We start from the raw sequence: 8,157 nt of genomic DNA on the forward strand, positions 1-8,157 counted from the left end.
CGCTTCACTCCTTTATGCTTTTCTCTAAAGGGAAACCTGCAGGTTTCAGAAGCCAGCTTCATTCTAGGCATCCTTCCTAATTACCTGAACCACCACCATTAAATGCAGCACAGATATTGATCACTATCATGAATGTTGCTTTTCTAATATTCAGTGGCTCTGAATCAAACTGTGTCACAGATGTTGATTTCAATGGCAAAGCATATCAGAGAGCACACCACAGATCCTCCTGCTTTACAGTAACTAGCTGAACAAAAAATGTCACTTTTAGTTCCTGTCCTCCAGCTCTATCTAAGCAATTATTATTAGGGCAGGGGCACTACTGGGCACCTAGTCCTGGGGAAGGTTTCCTCTTTAGGAAGGAGAAAATTCTTGCTGACCAGAAAGGTGATTGGGAACACGGTGCCAGGCAGGACTGCCTTCCAGATTCAGGAAACTAATGGCCCAGAAAGGCGTGTGCTCATTTTTCAAACCAACACATCTTTCACTCAGTTGTTAACAGCAGAATATTTCCTCACTTTCCACGGGAAAACCACCACAAAAAGGATTGCGGCTCTGTTCTCTGCTGCCATCCCTGCTCCTCTCCCACTCACAGCATTTACAATTTCAGTGCCCTAGTTTGGGTTCTGCTGTGTTCTCAGTTGCTGTAAAAAGTGTTCAAGAGCAAGCTCACAACAAGCTATGGCTAATGCCACCGTCAGATAATCGTAGTGGTGGACACAGAGCTTGTAATGAAACTTTTATTTTCAACATGAAAAAGTCAAAGGCATCAAGGATCTTAGTCAAAAGGAGCATTTGAAGATTGCAAGGCATAAGAAGAAATAGATGTGTTTAAGGCCTGGTTCCACATAGGAGAACTACAAGATGTTTCAATAACAAAGCAGCTTTGTACTCCATAGCCAGAGGCCAACCCAAGGTGGGCTGTGACATGAAAATAATACAAATGATTTTGCTTGAACTATTTAAGACAGTCATATTGTAAAGCGTTTGTTTGAGAGCAGTTTTGGTATTCATGGACTGTCTGCCATTTCATGACTGGTTTCTATTCCAGGTCATTGGATTGAGCTCTACCCTGGAAATGGTCCAAACTAGAAATGGCCACTACAAAATCTGGCCATTGTTCTACCTTGGCACCTTTCTCTTTCTCAGCAACAGGAGATAAAATAGGACAGAGGGTAATGGTTTCAAATGCAAAGAGATTTAGATTGGATATAAGTTTTTTTTACAGTAAGGATGGTGGTGCAATAGAATGTGTCACCCAGGGAAGCGGTGGATATCCCATCCCTGGAGACACCCAAGGTCAGGCTGGATGGGGTTCTGAGAGACCTGATGTAGCTGTAGATGTCCCTGTTCATTGCAATGGGGTTCAACTAGATGGCCATTAAAGGTCCCTTCCAACTCAAACGATTCTGTGATTCTATGATTCTATGACACATCACCACTAATGCTTTGCAGTGCGAGAGCTGCTCTGGAATAGCTCAACTGTTGGCCTCGCTTTCCTGAGGAAGTTTATTTCTTCCGAATAATCATGATCCTCTGGATATACAGTGGCTTTTCTTCAAATAGTGTATCTCAGTGGGACACATTCCCCAGCAGCTACTGGGAGAGAATGTAGTCTGCAGTAATTATGATAGTCGGTTTGCTCGGGTGAATAGGGTTGGTAGAGGTGTTGAACAGAAATGCTTTTGGACCAACTTACCTAGAGGTTAAGGAGCAATTTTGCTTGGTATGGAGTGGAAGATATTACCTAAGTGCTTTCCATACACACACAATTGACACTGAAAAAAAAAAAAAAAAAAAAAAAAAAAAAAAAAGCAGTCTATTTTTGTCTCCCATAGCCAGCCCTTCAATCACAGTATAGAATTACTTTGGTCCAGCAATGCCTGCCCAGAGAAGGGGCTATATTCATTCCATCTCCAGGGTTTCCATTAACACAGCAGTTACACTATCATTTGGGCAGAAAGCCCAAGTCAAAGCACTGCTTCATTTGATCCGCATCTGTCCTAAAGAAATATCCCTCTTCTCTTTCCATCCTGCTTCCCTCTGAGGAAGCCGGCTGCTGTTTCTGTGAGGAATGATTGCCTCCATTTGACAGCAGAGCACTTTGAAGCGCTCATGCTAAGCAGGTAGCGCTGCTGCTGCCACGAATTACTGTCTACAGCGCATTACGGTGACATCCCTGCCTTTCTTTTCCATTTCATATGAGGATCTAAAAAGGAAAGGCGCCCTGGTGCTCATGGCAGTGTTCAAACGTGCTGTCTTTCTTTGCCTCCTTCAAGATAACAGAAAGCAATTTTGTTGAGAGAGGAGAATGCTCCAATAGCGCAGATCCCACTCTCCCCCAGCATCCAGCGTTATGGAATTGACAGCACCTCTACCTCGGCAGGACTGAACATCTGACATTCCTCGGGTTCAAAACTTTCCCTTTTTCTGTTTTACACCAAATTTCACTGATGGGATATCAGGTTATCACCTCATTGAACCTGCCTGGAGGGGAATTTGTGGCCTGACGCCCTGATGGGTGCTGTTATTTCTGGGAGTTCTCACAAATCGTTTCCCAGTCCACGTATCTTTGTAAGTGACAAAAAAGCCCCTGCTAGGACAAGGAATCTGTAACACAGTGAGGTTGACCTTCTCTGCCAACCCAAGTAAATGCCAATGAAAACCTCAATGCTTACTTATGTATGGTGTTTGCTGTGGTGTCCTGAGAAACGATAAGCAGAACCTTGAGCATGTTCTTGTAAATCCTTCTTATTAAAATATCTTAATTTGGCAAGGACAATATGGGGTAGTCTCTGCATCCTTAAAACACAGGATTCCTGCAGAAAATTTAGGAGGGAAACATTTCTTATCTCAAGGCAGATGGGAGAGATGTTATGTGAGAAATATTTACTCCAAATGACCTTACTTTTTCTCTAAGGGAGAATTTATGCCTGGCTCACAAGTCCTGAAATGAGATCTGTTTCTATTGCTAATGATAACAGTGACCTCTTGTGGACGTTTCCAAAATCGAACCCAAATTCTACCTAGCTGTAGTTTCTGGGTCTGTCTGGATGTCGTGTCATTTTACGCTTGGTTTTAGCTCTCCTGTTCAGTCATTCATATTCATAGACAGATGTCTGATCAGCAGTCAGCAATGAACCAGAAGAGGTTTAGATTAGACATAAGAAAGAATTTTTTCTCCCAGAGAGTGGTCAGGCACTGGAATGGCTGCACTGGGAGGTGGTGGAGTCGCCGTCCCTGGCAGTGCTCAAGAGGCATCTGGATGAGGATCTACAAAATATGGTTTAGTAGCTGTGGTAGCAATGGTAATGGGAGGATGGTTGGACTAGATGATCTTGTAGATCCTTTCCAACCTTGCGATTCTATGATTCTACAATTCTATGATTCATCAGTGTTTCAAGCTACGAACAAAGCTTTATAACCAAAGCAGCCAAATCTTATCTATACTGTACTAAAGGAGCTGGTAGTTTTTGCAGAAATACGCAGTGGATAAACACAGCAGCAGCACCTAATTACTGCTGGAAGATTTAGCAGACTTCTGTTGTTAAAAACTCCGTGCTTTGCAAAGAACATGCCAACAGCTAGGAGGAAATTCTTTAAACTCATAAATAAAATAAATCGAAGAAAAAGGAACCAGCAGCTAAGGATGGTATAGAAATGGCCTAGGTGAGAGTGTAAATTTCAGTAAGGACATTGATTTTCACCCGAGGTTAAGTGTGAAGTGGATAAGGAGATGTAAATCATGGAGGTGGAAACCAGTGCTGACAAAAAAGCTCGTGGATCTTTATTCACCTCAGTCCTGAAGGAGTTGATGCACACATTTTGATTTTTCAGTTTTTACTGTGGATGGGGTTTTTTTTATGCATCTGCCCAGTTAGGAATGCTGCCTTTTTAAAACAATGCAATACCAGTATTTAAGAAGAAGGATAACCATGTAGGTACCTACAAACCTACCAAGTGGATGTTAACAGTAGATAGGACTTCAGAGCATCTCTGGAATGAAAGGTTAACTACCGTCCTGGAGTTAAATGAAAGATGGGATAGAAACAACAGAGGCTAATCAGATATCTGCATATCCTTGTTCTAAGAAATTAGTCTCAGTTGGTTTTGGCATAGTTCAAAATGGGATTCTTCCAATAAAGTTCAAGGAAATGGTGATGAATAAGACAAACCATGAGGCTTATGGGATGTGGTCATGGCACACAAAGAATGTTTTTTGAATACTGAATGACAAAGTGATTTCTGGGACAAAAACTAGTTTACAATAATTCATTGCAGAAACAAAAGGCTATTTTTGCCAGTGATAAGTAGAGGGCATAACTGAATATCAAAGATGGAAAGTTTACATGGTTTGATAATGACAGGACAAGGGGGAACTGTTTTAAACTAAGGCAGGTTAACATAGGTTAGATATTAGGAGGAAGATTTTCACTCAGAGGGTGGTGACACACTGGAACAGGTGGTTGGGGATGTCCCATCCCTGGAGGCATTCAAGGCCAGACTGGATGTGGCTCTGGGCAGCCTGGTCTGGTGGTTGGCGACCCTGTGCATAGCAGGGGGGTTGAAACTACATGATAATTGTGGTCCTTTTCAATCAAGGCCATTCTATGATTCTTTGTTTCTATGAAAATAAGGCATTAAGCAATTGCTAAAGTCCCAAAGAGATCAGCAATTGGATCTGTGCTGCACACTGGACTTGCATTTCCCTGTGTTAGACATGTCCTACCTTGAGCAGCCCCTCTGGTGAAATGCCAAGGAACAACAAATAGCTGTATCACAAACTGTATGCTTAGCATACAGCAAGGCTGGAAAACCTTTTTCATGCATTGGTGATTTTTGTCACCTGATTAGTTTTGGCTCTCAAAACTAGGTATGTTGCCTTTAGGAATGTGCTGTATTTCAGGTCACTGGGAACATGTATTGTTTCAAGTTGTTGTGCCTGATTTGAGTGGGACAGTACAAACCTGTCCCATCAAGAGGAACTGAGCAGCACATGTTCAGAGCAAGTGCACCTGGTAACCTATATTATTTTGTTTTGGATTGAGTAAGTCGCTTAATCATGCCCAGCAAAGGGTCCTGCTACAGCTGGAAAAAGATATGTAGTCCTACAAGGATAAGTCTTGGGAGATGTCCTTTCTTTTTAATAATTTTTGAGGTTTACATAAGCAGTGGATATGTTTTTTAAAGATGAATGACAAAAGTACAAATAGACAATTGGTAATCATGAAAGGAGGAAAAGAAAGAGAAGCTTATCATGACCTACTCATGGCACTGGGATCCATTAAGGGGAAGATTCAGTCTTGAGGGAGACAGGTCCCATGAGGGTAAGAAAATACCAGAGTATAATACAATGCAAATTTCTAGGCACATATATTTAAGACATAGGAACTCAAAAGAGGATCTGATGCAGAGATGGGCTCCTTTGATCACCACGGAAGGGGAGGGAGCTGTTTGTTTTGCTCATGTTAGCAAACGGGATGCTGAAGAAGGTTATGGTTACTCTGCACAGTTTCTGTTGAGCTGAAGGGCACAAAAGGAAGAACCTGTAAATCATACCTCACCTACTGAGCCTAGAAGCTTTTCACCACCTTTGCTTTGATCGGTCACTGCCTGTGGTCAGTAACAAACTGAAGTCCCCCGATAATGTGAGTAGCCTGAAGTGACTGCAAAGAAGAAAAAGAGAGACTAAATACCCCTTTCATATATATCATGGTGTAGACATAAGCTACAGTTTACATTTATGAAAAAAAAGTAATCTTCTTCATGAACAGCAAGTAAAAAGATGTGCACACGTGGCTGGAATGAGCAGTCATTTGAAATACGAATCAGTGTTTGTTAATGGAGTTTCGGCACACGCCAACAATTTTCCATTGTTAGCACTGGCTGAATACTGCCAGTGCCATACAATAATCCTATAATCAGAGGGTTTATGGCAGGGGAAAGGAGACACAGCAAGCTTTGCAAAATGTTTCTGGTGTTGCTTTCTTTATCCGGGGGATACTTATTAACACTAACAACATCACCAAATAAAAGCAATGAGATAGTTTAGCATCCTGACATTAACCATCATCTGTAGCTTTTTGCAGGATCCTATGAAATTTAATTGAGTGGTAGCGGGTTTTTCATTTGCTTTATTTCACAGTTAATTCACAGGAAAAATAGCACAAGTACACAAACATATATTCAGCAAAGCAGATAGCTGATAAAACAGCCTAACCACAATATACTCATATTTGTTTTTGTACACATTGTACTGAGCATTGTGAAACTGGGACACGCAGTACTTAAAGCATTATACTACACCAGACCATATTCCATTACCATTTCACTTGGTGGAGGAGGGGAAAAAGCACTGTTCATTTTGCTTGTTTTTCTTTTTCTGTAATTACCTCCTAACGTCCAGCACTTAATATAATTTCAAAATCTCAGCATCTCAAAACCTCTCTCTCGAGTTTCAGAAACATCAGCACAGCACCAAGGCAGCCTTCTGTGCTCTCTTAGCAGCCAGAAGATCAGCATTTCATCTAGCCGGTGCCACCATCCCCACAGCTTCTGATTGGGTCTTCTTGTCATTAATCCCAGTCTGTGGCCTTCAGATGTTTAATTACCTTTCTTGAAAGCGAGACACGGCCATTTGCAGTCATATAATCATCCTCCTTTTTCTAAGGACTGTGGTGCCTGTAGAGCAAGACAGTGGTCAGGGCAAATGAAGTCTGTGCTGCAACTCATGCAGGTGTTCCCTGGAGACCCCGTGAAACTCTGAGAAGAGACTCAGGAAATGGGTCTGCTCCTACGGGCCAAGGCAGGGGGTGAGGGTGAGAAATCCCAAACAGAGCAGTCTTTTTTCAGCTATTATTCTGAATCAGAAATGTGAAGTTCTCAAGACGGAAGCTGAAATGCGGTGTCCCTATGATTCCTGGGCAGCATGGAGGTATTGCACCTCCAGGCAATGCTCACTTATTACAGGAGCGTAACCATGTCCCACTGCTTGGCAGAAGGGGAAAGAGAAACTGTCTTAGCTGGGGCGAGACAGCAGGAGGGTGCAATGGTAGGACAACCAGGCCCCTGTCTGGGAGGTACAAAGATAAAAACAATGCTGAGTCATGCACATGTCCAGAGGCTGAGCACAGCTTTGCTCACACCACCCCCTTCCCCAAAGGCAACATGTCTGCAAGGAGAAAACAGCAGTACGACATGTAATTTCTGCTCTCACATATGGAACACCCGCTGGTGCTTGGAGAGTCATTCCAGACTGTAAGAGGTTGCTGTGAGACTGAAAAAGGAGGAAAAAAAAACCCAGCAGAATAAGGGCAGAAAGAGAAAAGAAGGGTCTGTTGAGCTGTAAGAGAGACAAACTGAAGGGTTGTTTCTAGGTGCTGAGGCAAAAAAGAAGTGATGCCAACAGCTGTACATTGCTCTTAGTTTAGCTTTAAAATGGGGTTTTTTTTTAATCTCACTGTGAGACATCTTTCTGCCACTGCTGGCAAGGATACCCTGAGCCCTCAAGAGGGACAGGAGGGAATATTTTATGGTTTATATACAAAGGGTATTCTTTAACCATGACAGTGATTAGCATCAATGACACAGCCCAGCTCGGAGCTATTAGGTCATACATAGGCCCAGTGAGACATGGTGCAGAGCAAAGGACTAGTGCCACCCATGGCTGGGAGAGGCTGAGGGATAAGCCCAGGGTTAGGCCTTGGTTTGGGTCAGGGATGTGCAGATGGCTGAATTAGGGGGGGTACATGAGCTGAGAGAAATGAAGGTTCAAAACAGCCTGGTATTCCTAGTACCTGAGCTTTGGGTCAATAAAGAACATCTTGACTTTGGACTTTGGACTGATGCAGTTTCCCTCTCAGCACCCAAAGCATGGCTGCACTGAGGAGGGAGCAGGGTGGCAGGCCCAGCTGCAGGACCTAGCTGTGGTCATCTAGGTCTATGCCACCAGCCAGCCTGTCCAGCTGGGACCACATCCAGCCTGCAGCAGCAATGGCTTCAGTCTGATCAGCATCTATACTTTGTGTCCACTTCCCTCACAGATAGTAGAACCATCTTCTAGTTAGGGTGCTGCAGACAGATTTGTCTCCACCATCTGTTCCACTTTGCTAACTGTTTGGCTTTCTAAAGCTGTGGGCAGAAGAAATGGTAGAACTC

Source organism: Excalfactoria chinensis, chromosome 1, assembly GCF_039878825.1.
Source record: "Excalfactoria chinensis isolate bCotChi1 chromosome 1, bCotChi1.hap2, whole genome shotgun sequence".
NCBI classification, from domain to species: domain Eukaryota; kingdom Metazoa; phylum Chordata; class Aves; order Galliformes; family Phasianidae; genus Excalfactoria; species Excalfactoria chinensis.